The sequence below is a fragment of the Schistosoma mansoni genome, chromosome 1, assembly GCF_000237925.1.
Source record: "Schistosoma mansoni strain Puerto Rico chromosome 1, complete genome".
In the NCBI taxonomy this organism is placed as follows: Eukaryota; Metazoa; Platyhelminthes; class Trematoda; order Strigeidida; family Schistosomatidae; genus Schistosoma; species Schistosoma mansoni.
Window position 1 is genome coordinate 19143393 of NC_031495.1, and position 18344 is coordinate 19161736.

The 18344-nt window shown below is 29.3% G+C and overlaps 1 protein-coding gene and 1 non-coding gene across 2 annotated transcripts in view; both read right to left on the minus strand.

Moving 5' to 3' along the window:
- Positions 1-18344, minus strand: part of Smp_129840 (hypothetical protein) — a gene marked incomplete at both ends in the record, with an annotated part of 94541 nt that overhangs the window by 33758 nt on the left and 42439 nt on the right. The window lies entirely within an intron of this gene.
- Positions 640-710, minus strand: Smp_tRNA_02111_Pseudo_TTG.1.1. The gene has a single exon. It is a non-coding gene (tRNA).

Genomic DNA, 18344 nt, shown 5'->3' on the forward strand with positions numbered 1-18344 from the left:
TGGTTGAACTCCACCGGTCCACTACTTCTCACTAGAACTACAGGAAATATCTGGATTCGAATTCCCGCGAGACCTGAATTGTGGAAAATTGCGCAACTGCTCCAGAAATCCCCCACCAAATAGGATTGCAAACGGTCATTTCCAGTGATTTCCATGCAAATCTAATTAGTGGATACTGGTATATGTACATAATACAACTAATACCTGTATTTATGTTTGTGTGAGCGCTAACGACGTTATCGATAACGACAGTTAAAGATTCTCAATTGAAGCACTCAGCCTTGGAAACAAAATAGACTTGCAAGTATCTATTTGAGCTACAGATCATCTCCATTACTCCAATAAAACTGGTGGTTTCATTGACTGATAATTTACACAACACTCAGTGTGTATACAACAAATAAAGCAAAATTATGTTCATTCAGTATTGTTTGTTTGAATCTTCCCGTCGATTTGTTAGGACTGCAACTGGTCAGTCTCTTATTGGCATATGTGCATACTGTGCGTATTGCCTCAATATAGCCTTAATTCACAAGCATGGTAAGCAGAGATGGATAGTAGCTAGCAGTGGAATCAAGGACGCACGTTTCGTCCTATTTGGGACTCGTCAGCTGGATGTACCTGCATCTCAGAGTTGATGTCCACTCTGGGACTCGAACCCAGTACCCTCGCTTCAAACGCCATCGCGTTATCCACTCGGCCACTGAGTCCTGATAGCCACTTGCTTGTGCGATGGGGTGAAGTTTAAATTCATTCAGTATTGTTTATGGTTTATCTGTCACCTTGAAGAAAATACATACCCACACTTTAAAATACAAATGTCCTTCAACCATAAAATAATATTCAAAAAGCGACCCACTTAATCACTTCACGAATTAAATCCTTCAAAGATGAATTTTCGAATTTATTTGAAGTGTATCCATTTTCGACCGACTTAAATGTCATCCTTAATAATCCTTGAATTTTGGAAAGATTTGAGATTAAACTTGTTAGATTAGTCTTTATTCGGTACCTCAAAGCAAAACGAAGTCCTTAAATAATATACCTTAAGAAAAACTTTTAGCTAAAACTGAAACTACTTCGAAAGTTAGAGAATACTGTATTGAAATCACTTTAACATTCACCAGGTTCTAATGAGAAAATTTGTTTATTCTCTTTATTTCCTGATTCCTGTATAAAATTCTTGATGTGTACATTTATGACTTATTGAAAAAATAACAAATTAGTTTAATGTTTGGAAGAATAATCGAAAAACCATAGTTTCATATGGCGCAGTTTACTTGTCATCATAAATAGATAATAATTTCCATTCAAAAAATTTCTCTATCATCATTCCTTTCTTTACATTAGAAGTACTTCACGGTTAATTCTGATATTTAATCAAATGAACTATACATATTGGATAAGTGTCATAGTGTAGTTAAAAATTTTCATGAATGAATAAAATTTTATGATAAATTAAATAAAACAAGAAGGGGGAACAATGATAATTTTTCCATATAATAAACAAACCTTTTTTTGTTCATTCTAAGAGTGCACTCAACATATAAACAAACCCTTGAATCTAGATTATAGATAAGGAATAAAATAAAGATAATTATTTACCTAATCAGTTGTTTGAATGAATAATCAGTAAATGAAATGAAAAACTCTTTTTTATTGGAATAGATGATAAATTATGTAACTAACCATAATATAGATTTTGTAAGAAGAACAATTTTATTTCAATATTAAGTTTGTTAGTTATGTAATAAAAGTTTAAATAGTTAAAAAGTTTTGTTTATTTAGTCTATAAATTCATATTAGAATTTTTTGTGCTATCAAAGTGAATAAATCTAGTGTATACAATATTTCATTAGGTATAAAACCATAAAATTAGCTCTTCAGAAGTTTTATCTTTGGTCAAATGATAATAATAACCTGTTATACAATGAAAATCTTCCATAGTAAGATTTCACAAAGAATTGTATTCATATAAACATCTTTCACGATAATACTTCTGTACATACCAGTTTGAAGAAAACTGGAATAAATATTTACAAATTTTTAAGTTGTTGAAATGAATCCACTGAAGAATTACTGCTTATTTGAAAATTAACGCTGAATTAACTTAATATAGTACAATTCATAAAAGCTAACTAGAATAATAGTTAAAACTGTTATACCAATAAGAACATAAAATGACTAAAGTCTATAGCGATCGAATAATAACGCTTCAAATTTATGAGCGGAAATCCCCGAAATTGTAGTGAGAATCCGTAATTAATGAAGTTCAGTCATTTTTGGGTATAGGGAAGTTCCTCACTGAAGACAATGGAAGATGGTCGCTCAGTAGCATGAATAGATTGAAGTTACAATTATGTACCAATGGATCCCAGCTGAGCAGTTTAAAAGTTGAGCATTCATTTGCGAGACCAATGGTCCTGTGTTCCATACCCACCTTCAGGGTCGTCGATGCGTGCCCCTGACGAGTCCCAAACTAGGATGAAATGGTCATCCAGTCCCTCCATGTCTTCAATGGTCATCTAACCTAGATCGGCTAATGATGTCAATAAGAAATTGCTGAAACTCATGAGTTTGATGACTAAAATGTCAAGATCAGCGTTCATACTGATGTGATAAATTTCAGTCTATGAAGCAGCTTGTGATTAGATGAATATTTACACAAAAGTCACAATTTTACTTTCCGTGACATTAATAAGTAATTTTAAATTATACAAAGTTTTTGAGGTAAAAATGCTATTAACATCGAATATCGCGGAAGAAATTTTAACAGAAATGAAAAACATTGCCATATATATATATATCCATATATATATATATATGTATCATGGAGATCATCTATTGGACTTGAATTTAACATTATTGCATCCAGTATGTCTAAAGCAACATAGAAATTGATACATATCCAGTGGTCCATGTCAAAGCACACTGTCAGTACAGTGACATGAATACCAAAGAAAAAAATCAGTGGTTGTAGGATTAGCGATTATAAAACTATTTAAACATAGAGGTGATCTTCCGAGAAAAATAAAATCATTCACGGAAAAAAACAGCACAAAATAACCTTTAAACTCAGAGCTTATGGAGAGACCGATGGCTAATACATTACGTCCCTTTGAATAATTCTAAGTTATGTCACCCAACGTCACTAACTATTTATCTTGATAATCTCGTGGACACCAACTAGTCTGCAGTTTGCATCTACCAACACAGATCTAACCAACAGCCAATGACTCTGTAAACAGAAACAATTTACACCTAATGCAATTTCATCTTTTTCTGTCAAAAGAAAGAGATAGAAAGAATTATCCAAATAATGGCTAGTCTTATTCGGTAGTATTTAGTTTATCATGCATTTTACAAAGCCATGTGAATAATGAATTGTGTTCACATACTTTAAAGTTAGTTGATAGAAATCTTAGACATGTAAAACTTTAAAATTCTTGAAAGTAATCACTGAATAACAATATAAATTTGGCAAATAATAGAGGCAAGAATCATTCTTTCCGTTTTAAAGAATATATTTGTCCCGGTTAAAACAAAGAATTACAATGACATAAAACAAAAACATGATTTCATGTTTCATTATAAACAAGTAGATCTGAATGGAATAGATCTGAGTAAAATAAGAAGAAAACATATACCATAATCGGAAACTAATGCATGCATCCGTAACCTTTTTATTTCTGTGTGTACATACAGTCTTCTATTCGAGAAGAAAGGTAGATATAGGAGAAATAATATAAACTACGAAAATGTTATTTCACGAAAGGAAATAGTATCATGAACTACTACTTTAAATATTTTTGTTACACTACCATTTTATACAATTCTACGAAGTTATTCACTATAAAACGGATATATATACATAACCAGACGGTACATTCTAGTTGAATGAACACAGTGAATATATAGACGCGTAATTGTAGAATTAAGGTTTATAATGATGAAATTAATTGGGGAAGAATAAATTGAGAAAGTCGGTATATTTATGTATATGAGTGTATTTGTTTATCACATATCTTACCGTATTCATTAAATTAATTCAACTGTAAATACTTATAATGTATTGGTTAGAAAAAAAAGAGAGTGATTGTTTTTTTTTAATTTGTAATTTAATTTTGATTAATTGCTTTGATTGACTTAATAAACAATTGAATGATAAATTTAAAAGAAAACCAAACTATAAATTAACTGAGAAAGATTTTTATTATTTGATGGATGAGAGGATTTTTAGACTTGTTTTAAAATGAATTTGTATACTAACTTTTTTGCAAGAAACTCTAGATGTCTGATGTATATGGACGAAATGTACTTTAGGGAAACGATTAATGCTACTTAACCTTGTTTAATATGTTTTATATGAGTAATAGTTTTGTTTAAGATAAGATAAAGCAATATTCTGAAAATGAAACGCCCTAATAAAGAATTATGTTCATCTTGTAATATGAATAGATTATTCTTGATTCATCAAAATAATCAAGATATCACATCCCATATTATGATAGTCTATACACAAAGAAAATGAAGAGGATACACATAAGAAATGAGAAAGAAAACACATTTTAAGTTGACTATTTGTCTTTAACATTGAAATGGTTAGCCTTAGGATATAATATATTGCAATAAAAGACATTCAATTTTTTTACCTCATGTTTAAAACAGACAAAACAATCAGTCAAAATAAAAAAATTGGTTAACCTGAGCTTTATTTCGAAAAAACAGATTTTAAACAGGTACAAATAATAAAAAAGAGATTTTACTAAAACAGGAATATCAATATAATCCACATAGAATTTATCCATTTATTTAGCTAAGTCAATAAATAACATGTGAATATAATTTGTCTTTGAGGACGGATAAAAGTCATAGAACTATTGAGAAGATCGAAGCACAGAGTACGTTTTGTGACTTACATTCAAGCTTCTCTACCATGTGCATTCACATGTCATAATGAATTGAGCCTAGAACGTTAAGGTCTCAATTAAATTCATATCCATTTTATTATCTAGAAAACATAATATATTGAGCTTTAACTGTTATGATTTTATGAACCAAATGAGCTAAAAGGTCATGGCTGTTGAATGTACAGAACTACGGCAAATTATCACTTATTCTTAAGTTTTAATACTTCTTTTGTTCATTTGGAATGGAAATGAAAATCTTCGACGAGCTAATCATTTTATTATCAGTGATTTGGACGAGTATTTATTGAAAATTCCTCAAATTAGATTTAAATAAGACCATTTTACTTACTATAGTGCTTGAAACCTACTGATGGCTTGCTATTCAACAAATATATTTTCCCTATACTTATTACACTAGTAATTTGAACCCCCTTGTATATAGCTATTACTGTGCAGGTTAAGATACTTTCAGTAGAGGTATAAAAAAAATTTTGAAGTTATGTAAAAACGTGAAATCAATCTAGACTTAATTGGTTTTTTTCAAGAAGGTTTATGACCAAAGAAAAACGGTCCTTAATCTATTCCTGGTCCTGGGTTCTGAGTTTCATTTAAGTAAACATACTTCGTGAAATGGTGATGTTAGATATTAGTCTAACGGTAAAATGTGTGATTTAGTTTGAAGACCACATGACCTATTTTTCAGCAGAAGCCGTAAACTTGCCTCATTTAAGGGCGACCTCTAATTACGTTTTAAAGTATTCCTAATACACTTGTTGCACACACGAATAGAAAAAGTAAAGTGCTACATAAAGGTGAAAGGTCAAAGGTGAATACAGTGTGTTATGAAATCAACGCGAACATAAAGTTTTCTAGGGTCAATTATAGTTCGTGATATGAAATTCAAACCATTCATGTAACCATTTAACAAAGCAAAATACTATTGCGTTTAACCGACTAGAAAAAAATCCTTTATAAAATGGGAATTTGAGTGTCTGGGTGTGGTCATGTGTAATATTTTCCATAGGTCACTGTTTCAAAGAAAAAAGGTTCTACTCATCTATATTAATAACAATAATGATTATAGATATTGTAACTGAAATCATAATTATACATTCTGTGAATTAGTTTTAAAAGCATTCTCACAAACAACTGACTGAATGTTTTATATGTGATATCATTTTTATATCAGCTTTGTGGGTTAAAAAAGTGTATTACTGAGAATAAGATTTTCTGTCAATATCGGTCACTGCATGAGTACAAACAAAATTCTAAACAGAAGTTTCAATTATTATATTCTTATCGATACTAAAAATCAAGCGGAAGCAAATAGGAATGATAAAATATTACACTATACATTAGAATGACAGTTGGCACAATTAGTCTACCTTAACATGAAAGTGCTGGTTGTTTTTATTAATTCAGCAAAACATTACTCATTTCAATCCTTCTATTGCTTATATTTGTTGTTTTCCTATTTCATAGCGAGAAAACTTTTATATAATACATCTCAGAAGATGGGAATAGCTCTATCCACTTTGGTTTGTTATAAGTTAAGATTACATTCGATTGTTTTATTCGAAAGTAGTTGAAGTGTAGTTTTGAACGATTGGTCAAAACCCTACCAAAATAGCTTAGAATCCTTTATAAAACTAAATTAAAATAACTTTAAACTAGTCTTATTTCAATGTTACAAGCTCTGAAAACTGATGAATTTTCGCTGACAAAAGTTACCTTGTTTGATTAGGATTTTGAACAAATTGATGCTATTTGATGATGATTTTCACCATGAACTAGCATTAGCTAGAGAGTCACTGCAAACAGCGAAATACAGCAAAGCTTCACAATATCGAACATATGTGAAACACTCAATGATCAAACACAAGGCCTTTCAGTCTCATGTGAACCTTATTATGTCTAAATATGTAAATGGAAATCCGATAATTCACATTTTTGGGATTCAGGTAGTTGGAGAAATGCCACGTTTAATTTTGGTCATAGATTTTTAAGTCATTCGTTACTGAGCATTTTAATATTATTCTACTAGTTGTTTCTGGAAATCAGTTCCAGGATGAAACAACTATTATATTCTCCTCGATTTTAAATAGTTCATGACGGAAACGATCTGTTTATTTTTAACGAAAAGGTTAAACGAAAATTTAATAAGTGTAAAATGTTTGGTCATCTGTATTTTATTCAAAATGATAATAAGGTCAAGGAATCAAACAAACGCCTTAGCTACTAGACAGTTATTGACAAAATGTTCTATTTTATCCATACATTTACAGAACAATTGAGATAACAAAACAAAAAAAGACTCAAGATACCGGATCATCTTTTAATAATGAGTAGCATTAGCCATCTGGCATTTGAAAAAAAGCTAACCTAAATGAATTAAGACTGAATGACTGTCATAAAAATATAATTGACAGATGGGACCAGTAAAACGATGTCTATAATTAATTGAATTCTACTGGCTTAAAAACATTCACTGATCATCTCAGAGAAATAACTGCATGAAAAATAAAAAGTCACAACAACAAACCAGATGCATTCAAAATAAGAAGGAAGTTAGGTTTAGAGGTCGTTTGAAACAGCAACTGATTTCAGACAAGTATCTAGTAAAAGCGGGAAGCTACTTGTGATCTAATGAGTCATTTCAAAGCGAGAAAACGAAATTTCTGTTCAAAGTTACCCGATTTCCAATTATTCTTTAGTTGTAGTCAGTGCATAATGCCATCTCTCATCCTATTCAAAGTTATCAGAATCCAACAATGTAAAATTTATTCTACAAAGTTCGTACGGCTAGTGTGGTCACATTCGTGGATAATTATAACATGATTCTATAATCATTAAGGTAGAACAAAGTAGCACTTAAACCTGGAGAAAGTTTGAATACGAGTTGGTCTGAAAATATTATCGGCTGATTAGGACTTAAAAATCATGTCCTAATGTATATTGGTATCGGAACTGTGCATAAAACACTGAGTGATTCAAATGTAGTATTAAGTAACTTTTCATGGTTTTCTGCTTTACGATAGTTCTTTAATTGACATTATTCCGTCACGAAATCGATCTGCAAGTCGGCTTTTTCTAAATTAATACTATCATTTAACACTTAAACTGAATTACAATGGTTTGATTTTCAGTAAAGTCATCAAATTCATTTGAAAAAGTCTTCTTATCCTCTGTATTATCTTAAACAAACATAAGCGTTAATTCCTACAATGATGTCGTTTCTTACCAAGTAAACAACCATTACAAAAGATTAAGCAAAAAATCTTTTTACTCCACATTCAATAGTATGGTGAGGGATTTGTTGAACGGTATTTATTTATTTAATTTATGTGACAAAAGCAATCGAACTCATTTGTTCATGTTAGTCATTATAACAAGGTGAATATAATAGGAATATTCAGTATGTATGAAACGAATACAAATAAATACATACCACACTATACTGCATATAGAAATCTATGATTAAAAACTGCATTTATTTGCATAGCTTTGTTTAAATAAAGTTGATTATACTTAGTTATTCAGTCAAATAGCTTAATCCGGTGAAATTAACGAAGCATCAAGGCATTATGAATAATGATAAATAGTTTGAACTGAATATCAATAACATGATGACTAATTTATGTATATATTAGATATTAAAGCTTGGACTGATAATATTTCTATGACTGATTGTGTATTCTTAATGATTTAGCAAATAATTAAAATTATCATAGATTCCTATTAACTCACCATAGTTTTGGTAAACTAAATTTGTTTGTGGGAGATCAAATTAAAAGTGATAAATTACATATAATATTAAAATAAATAATTCATATATATGTAGACATATTTTGTATCATTTACCAGTGGAATAGAAAATATGAGTTTCATTTAGTTCAAAATTCTCTAGCCAACCGCTTTCAAGTGGTTACAATCAAGCGTCAATTTATTGGTGGTAATAAAACGAAGAGTATATGATATGTTGTACTAGATATTCCTTAATACCATTCAATAATAAGTTAGAAATGTACCGTAGACTAGGCTTTATAAGCTTTGTGAAAAAAATCCTTGTTAAAGTAATGTAATAGAATCTCATAAATTATGCAATGTATATTACTGGTTATTGAGATGAAAGTGTTTGACGAGTACAATGACCATATATGTATATGAACAATATTTATAGCCACCTTATATACTTTAGTTCATCTGTATATTCAACAACTTCATACATTATGAAGAAATATCGGCTTTTATTCAGAATGAGTAAAATATAAAATATATATGTAGTTTGATAAAAACGAACACTGGCTATAGAGGTAATAAAATTAACACTAACTAATTTCAGTCTTATTAGATAGACATAAAAAAACTCTATAAACAGCAAGACAAATGAAAAGATAACACTGAATAATAAATCACTGGAAAATCAATTCTTTGTAGGTGAAAAAATCAGTTTTATGTGATTAAATACATGTTTCTCTCAACTAGCTTATATACAAACCTGAGAGCATAACTCAGTAATATCCGCTTTATATCAAAATGAAACTCTGCTGTAGGTAAGCATCAGTGAATTCCGCAACTATGTCCTGCTTTGGGTCAAACCTGTAGTAAGTATGAGTTAGGAATGTATTATATTATTCATTTTATGCGGAGAAGGTTGCAAATCTGCATCTCAGCGGTTAGACGCTTTAATTAGTAAGATATCACTTTTATGTTTTAACTCGTGAAAATTATTTATTTCTTTTAACTATCTCATAAGGGAATAAATCTTGCAAATTTTTTAAATCTTCTGAGTAGTGAGTAAATATAAACTTATTTACTATTAACTAGTCACTCTTCGAAAACCCTAAAAAGGAGGTTTACTTGACGGAAAAATATATTTCAGTCTAAGGAAATAAAAAGTCGTTTCACTGTTAGAAGCTTACGTGCACGGTAAGCGAACATGGGTATGCTATAAAAGTATTGCGAACGTCTGTTATGGTAGACTAAAAAACACTTCGAATTTTAATACATGATTTAAAGTAAATAAATCGAACTTAAATACGATTTATGATGGCTTTGTGGTATCTTAATGGTTAGGCTTACAAGCTTCACAATATTCATCAGTGCTTAATAGATTCTAGATAGTGGTAAGTCTTAATTCAATAATGAAAGCCCTTCCATACAACTCACTCTGAAAAGTGAAAGAAATAATTTGGTGCTCAGTTTTTGGTGGTTATTTGAAATCGGCAGCTCAGTAAATAACTAGTGGAGTGTTTGGAGCGAAATGTACTGTGGTCAAGTCGCAATGTGAACAGCGATACTGTGATGCTGATATATTCCAAATAAGATGAAACCCTCACTTTTTATTTCCCTGTCAACCGCATACTAAATTTATTATTAACATTGGTAAGTGTTTCGAGTTTAAGGTAGTTCTCTTAAATACTAACTGGATTGATATAGGGCAGTACTTAAGATATTCTTAATCAGTAACTTAAAAATCACTTAAGTTAAAGTTCACTGATGAGTAGTCTTGTGGTAAATTAAAAATTTTCTCAGGATTGCTTTTACGTAACTCTGTTCTTACTGTCTTTAGGAATAGATTTTATATTTTCGTCTATATAGAGTTTTTTTATAATATATAGGGATTCGACTCCATTTTAAATCATCAACAAACTTCTCATGTGTTTTATCGAAATTACTGAAGAGTGAACTTCATTGAAAATAATGACCTAATATCCTCACACTGACTGATACTCAGAAGTAAACTGCAAATCATCGTATCAGAGTGTAAATGATTGCAACTTTACATACCTAATGAACATTGAGGCAATTAAATAGATTCATAAAATATACATTATCAATCTAAAGGCGAAGTATTTACTAACGGTTGGCTTGTACCTTATAATTACATCCAGAAAATAAAATTGCTTTCTATAAAATATAAGAAAGGGTTTATGTCGATATAATATGAAAAGCAAACAATAAAATTAGGCGATTTTCTGTAGAATTTAAAAAAAAATAATGCAAAGGGAAGTGTTGAGTAATTCATCAAACACATGAAACAGTGGTAAATAGTAACTTACATTATTTAAAAGAATTAATTTCAATAGTATATTACTATTAAAGGGAAAAGTAGCAAAATATGTAAACAAGTTCGTTTCATTCTCAGTTAAAACTATCAATCAGCTAGAATTAATTTTCTGGATAAATGAAAAACGAACTCGTGAATAAACATTTTAACTCGGAGAAAAAGGTTAGAAATAAAACTGGCAACAAGCATAAAATGTTTTAAAAAATGTATTTTTTCTTTTACCTATTAAATATTCAATATTTCTTTAATAAATGTCATGTGAATGTACCACAAAATGGACATATTACTAAATTGTACACTATCGTTATAGTCAAGAAAATCTTTTCCACAAATAAAGCTAAACATTTTCCTGATGAATTATGAACCTGTGATACTATATTACTGCTATATATTAATAATTATACATAATAAACAATTTGAAAGTGTTTATATTTAATAAGACATTATTTTAACTTTGAAATTTATTAACATAAACAAAAGGAATCACTTAATATCTATATGAAACATTTCAGTAATCTTCATCATGGCCTATTTGTTATTTAGCTTGATAAATTTAAAAGATAACGTATTTTATTAAGGATATGCTGCGTGGTTAAAGACGATCTGTAAGAAATCATGAACGCCTATCTTGTGCTAGTAGACACCTTTCATCAATCTTTATCCATAGCCTTTGTGGAACTAATACTTTCCGTGAGATTTGAATCTACGTAGCCTAATATTGTAAATAAAAAGATTACTAATATAGCCAACGTAAACTGATTATCACCGAGAACAAGTAGAACATGAGATTGATCATTAATAACTAATCAATTTACTAATGAACGTGGTAAGACATAAGACTATAACAATGATATTTAATGATAGCAATTTTTCATCTTTTTGTGATATATAACGTTAGTCATTTTTAGATAAGTTACAGTTAGAGAATAACATTTTCTACCTAGTGGTTGAAAGATAAATGTTGAAAAAACATAGTGAAATTTAATAATCTTGATATTTCACCCATACACATTAAGATAATTCGAAAATAAGGACTCATTAGAAATCTACCAAAATTAATCTTTACACTCTTAATTGTTGAATGACTTGATGAAATGAACTCATCAGTTTTAAATAAAAAAAGAATGTCAATAAGAAAGTATCATAAAAGCTGTATGAAACTTCTGACGTCTAGTACTGCAAGAACATAATATATTTGTCCAAAATAGATTCAATCTGTAATTTTCTGTATAGATTATCACAAGCAAATTTATTTGTATCAGCAAATTTATTGACAAATAAACGTATTTTTGTTCAAAACTTCTGAAACTAACATTCATTTAGGATGATTTTATGTCTAACAATTTTGACATAAATTTTTTTACACCTCCTGGATTTTTCACACCTTAAAATTTACATATCTTTATCTAAAATCTGGAAATTATCTATATGAAATAAACAGACACAAAATGGATCATAAAAAAACTGTTTAGACGTTTTGCTTCTTTTTGTGCATAACTACCTATATTGTAGATAACCTTGGAGGAGGGGGAACATCTTGTCCTTAAAAATAACCTTTGTTTTTTTAATGTCTTTTCTAACCACTACACAAGTAAAAAATGCAGATTAGAAAGATGTGTATATTTCAAATGGATGAAGATAAACTTTGAATCAGTAAAAGGGATCTTCAAAAAACCCATTAAATATCTATCTGTATGTGAACCCGCCATTAAAATATGAGAAAAGTAAGTTCTTTACATAGGAAGAAAAACAGTACAGTAAATACAAACAAGAATATATATATATAGTATTCACATAATGAAGTGCATCACAGTTTTGGTTGACAGATAAAATAACATTAAGAAATGATCACAGTGATATTTTCTAATCAATTTTGTTATTTTGTAAAATCGAAATATGATAATAAGTTGACTGATAGAGGACTTATACTTTTTTTTTATAAAAACATATCACAAACCAACTTTGACAGAATACTTGAAGTAAGAAAAGGTGAGGAGAATTAGTGTCTGTAAGACTGAATTCTTTATCAATTATGCTATTTTGGTAAAAGTGATACGTACAGACAAAACAGTAGTTTTAGTCTAATTGACATTCTATGAGGTACAAGATTAACTAAATAACTATCAAGTATAATTGCATACAATATTTTCCTCAGTAAATTATAAATAATATGCTTATGTTTTGATTTCCGTGGTTTATTCACTTTATACTGTTATAACTTGTATGAAATTGTCGTATAAATGTTCCTCAGCAATAAAAATTCACTATTTTAAAGTCTAGGAAACAAATATAAGAAATCGACTGTGTTGAAAGTTTTCAAACAAGCACATGGAATGTCAAACTGTAGTAAAGCAAATAAGGATTTTAAACAAATCCCATCAGAAGATCAATGGGAAATGTCCAGAGAATATTCCTTCTATTATATTTATAAATCACTTATAAATACCAGTATTTATAAGGCTTCAGACTTAATCAGTCAATGAAACTATAGTGATATAATTGCATAAATGTACAATATGACTGAATATTTCAGTAGAGACTGGCGAGAAATACGCAATATAAAAAAATGCATAATTTAAGGTCAAAATAAAATTGTAAGTATAACTGACGTTCAAATAAAAGGAATAAAGTTCTACAACGTGGTAATTGTCTTCAGCAGTTTACTAACATCCCTAATAGAACAACTGAAATTTAAACGTCAAACAGTTCAACATGAATGTGTGTTATATATTCAAGTCACAATATTAGTAGATCTAAGATGGTGAAATTCCTATGGACATATTGAGTTTCTATAAACTCAACTTCGAGGACAAACGGTATGGAATAAAAACATGTTGTAAACACAATATAGAGACGAAAAGTGAGAAAAATTTCCAGCTGTGAACAATTGGAACCTCAGAAAACTGCATGAAAAATATTTTTATAGAAACTTAGATCATGTTTCTTATTATACAATAATTTCGAAACAAAAGAGTGACCATCTTACAAATAATATATATACATATATATATATATATATAACAAAACTAATCAGATATTTTGTATATTGTGATATAGATTATCCTAGATTTATTAAATTTGTCATTGTTGAATTAAAGCAATCCATTGAATTTATACCAGAGAAGGACAATCTCACCTTCTCTGTCATTTGTCCCTATCAAAAACTAATGTATGCTTAAAATAGATGACCCTGCAGCTCTGAATGTTCACTTCAATAATCACAGGCAATCTGTGATACAATTTGCCGATACTGCTGAGTGGTGCAGAAGTTCTGTGTTGTTCACGATAAATGGACTATTTTGTTATTACTGTTATTACTAAAGTCATAAATAATACAGCCAAAAGCATACCAATTTACTTCAGTTTTCAGTATAAACAAATGAAGTAACCCTGTAGAAATATTATGAATTCATCTAGTACGATTATGTGTACACTTATCTCACTTCAGAAAAATCATGCATAAATTATTCATAAAAAATCAGGCAAATAACTCATATGCTTGAAAAAAGAACCATAACATCTACGAATAAATATGGATACATAAGAATGATCTACATTAATAAGTTCTTTTTCAAATATTAGTGCCATGACAATTAAACACGAAACTGCGATTGAACACACAAGCTTGTTCATTTACATTACAAAACTGGTCCAACATCTGACCGAAAAAACTGGTGAGATTTCAGAAAATATTTCTTGAGAAAAAACTGTGCTATCTGTTAGCTTGACGTTATTTTCGAAAACGAAATATTGTAATGTTTCATTTTATGTGTGAATTTTTATCACTGCAGTGGATGTATGATAATTTAATATCAAATTCCTAATGTTGAGTACGATCGAAGATGAGGAAATTACCCTCCACTTATAATTTTCTATGCGGTTTTGTTCGCACCCTATGCTAATGGATTCCCACTCACTGCTTTCACGCTCTAAGAACTAGTTAATCAAAACTTTGGGTTAATGATTGAGAGAAAGCCCGTGTAATAAAACTACCTACTTTGTTTTAGAAGCCCAATCAGTATTCTAGCTCATATTCAAATTTTATTTTGTGTGGAGTACATTCTATTCTTGTTGCTCAGTTATGCTACATTTTACGTAAACTGAATAAAAAAGATAAACTTACATAACGAAGAAGATATTGAATATATAACAAGGGTCTTACTATTTTTTATGGGTTTATAAAATTACGAATAATAGTGTAGGTTTCGAATAATGCATTTACGACGTGCTGTTAATTTTTATATATTCAGAGTCAAAACCAAACGTTTAAAGAAAACTAATATAGTATAACATCAGCAATTAGTCAATACAATATTTAATTTGATACTTTCCAATAAATCCCGCACTGTTCACAGTTAGTCTTTATATAAAACAATGTGTCATAACCTTGCAATACACAATTCTCAACAAATAATATTTTCGACTAATATTTCCACCACAAAGTAAAGCAGTACACTATAAACCTAAGAAAATGCAAAAAGGGCGTTATTGGCCAGTGTTTCAGGATGCACTATATATATATATATATATATATATATATATACTCAGTTGAATTAACTTGTAGATAAAGCAATAAGGCGTATAAAATTTCAACATACTTATGAATGTTTACTTTGGTTGAAGAAACCAATTTATAAGATAAACTAGGGATATTTTTAAATGTTTATGTTATCTACCTACATAAAGCGAGAGAAAAAGATTTTATTGTTAAAATTCCCATTTAAAAATAATGAAACCTTTAAATTTAAATATTTTATGAGTGCCTCATTATTCTAAAGATATTTTACCTTCAATGTTGTAAAATATACACAAGAAGATTTAGGTGAAAAGAGAAGAAATGAAATAGTGAAGTCTGTTATGGTCAAGTTGGTGGATAAGTAGACGATATAATTAAGTCAGTGATGTACTTAAAATTGCTTTTTATCCATTTAAATTACACACCCATTCCGGAAGCATAGAAAATAGTTGTTATGGTTATAGTCATTGGTATTAGTGTAGCTATTACAAAGTACCTAATGAATAAGTAGTCATTTTTCGAAACAGAAATTTAAAAAAACTAACAGGTTGAAAATGTTATTTATTCTGTCCGACATAATTCTCAGAATAGTTGTGTTTCTTTAATAAAATTACATTTGACATGAATTTTTATGAGGTTTTCGAAAATAATGGCCAAATAATGGCCAATTTAATAAATAACGGTGTAGCGGTTCTCAAGAAATTTTAACAGCGATTTAATGATAACTCGGAGGTGATTAAAAATAAACTGAGATATATGAGAAGTTGATTTAAAAATTCTATAAACTGTAGTTTTAATTCATTGATCATTGTACATAGTAGATTTCAGTTAATGCTGTATTGCGGTAGCTCAAAAAAAACTGGTCAATATACATATGTGTTGCATATATTTTCTAGAAAGTAACATCTAGTAAACATACTGTCATTATCTTCAATCATCAAATATCATGTCACTTAAAATATTCGTATTATGTATAGTAAGAAGTGCGCTACTATCTTTTTTTAGTGTACACTAAATAAGTTGATAACGTGTAACTTGGCTGAAACTTCTATCAGAAGTAATATGAAGTACTGAACTGATTACTATTTTGTTAAATATATTAGAAGCCATAGATGTTATCATAAACTCTTCAAATTCAACCAGTGGCTTTTTTTGTCTACTATCATATATGCAATAGACACAAAATCAGGCAATTGCTGAACTTGTCGTTGTATGCTGGATGGAAAAAAAGTATTAGTTATATCTACAATTTTGCAATCAATCTCATTATTATAAGCACAGATGTATAGTGGCTAGCAGTGAAATCCAGGACGCGCGTTTCGTCCTATTCGGGACTCGTCAGCTGGATGTACCTGTATCCCAGAGTTGATGTTCACTCCGGGACTCAAACCAAGTACCTTTCGTTTCAAACGCCATCGCGTTATCCACTCGACTACTGAATCCTGATAGCCATTTGCTTGTGCAATGGGGTGAAGTTTAAGGCTATATCGAGGCATTACGCACAGTATGCACATATGCTAATAAGAAACTGATCAGTTGTAGTCCTAACATCAATAGGAAGATTCAAACAAAGAATACTAAATGAATCTCATTATTGTTTACATTCTTTGTAAAAATTAATCTTGATAAATATTGTTTGTTTTCCCAAAAAAAATATTTTGAAAATAATTCAATTGTATTTCATTTTTTCTGATTATAAAAATATAAAACAATTTATAAGAACTTTCGTCTAAATTAGAGCGAATAGTTTCACAGTATTTGAGAGCCGAGTTGTTGTAAGACATTAAATAGGAATATTGTATTTGTAAAATCTCAGTGAATGAATTTGAAGTAAATCCAACGTTTCGCCTGGCAATCTGGTCCAAGCTTTTTCAAGGTATTAACAATTTATTATTAAAATCCCGAAAAAATATATAATCAGATTTACTAAATAAGTTGTTGATTAGTTCAAAATAAATCAATCTGTAATTCTCTTATGAAAAACTTGAGTTTTATTTGCACTGTAATATATTGTATAGGAAAAAAATTAACCCATCAATCTGAATACCTAAGATCTATGACAACAGATTTCGACAATGGGGTGTAAAATATCATCTGGTTGTTTAACATATGTGTTTATTGTAATAATTAACATTAAACCGTTTGAATAAAAGTACAGAAAGTATAATTTTTTAATCTATATGAAACTTTTCACATATGATAATAATAATAGTTTCTAGGGTAATGATTAATATACATAATTGAAGATTTACAGGCTAAAAATATACATTAACGTAATGGTGAAATCGAGACAAGACGAGTAATACTCATTCAATTCAATGAATCTCCATCACGATTATAATAATGGAAGTAATACATAAATCCATGTTCCTAAGCAGTATTATTATCATTATTAGTCAAATATGAAATAATTATATTTTATTTGATTTATCATTAAAAATCTGATATAAAACAAAAAGGAAATGAATAGAAAAGAAATAAAAGCGAGAGAAAAAACAAGAAAAATGAGTCATCAAGCATAAATGTATATTTTATTTCTAAAGTAAACTTTATGTCTGATTATATGTAGGTATTGAATGGAGGTATATAGTTTACATATTGTTTACGTAAAAAAAAGTATATACACACATACATAATCATAAGTAGATCATTCAAATATTTATTTTGCTTATCAGAGAAATAATATTTAGATATATATATATATATACTTCAGGTCGGCGGTTAGACAGGTAGTTTAGATTTATTTTATATATGGACAAATAAGAAAAACAGAATATTAAACAGTAGTGTCCGAATACATTCAGCAAAGGAATAGATTAAGAATATACAATTGACAATGGTTCATTAT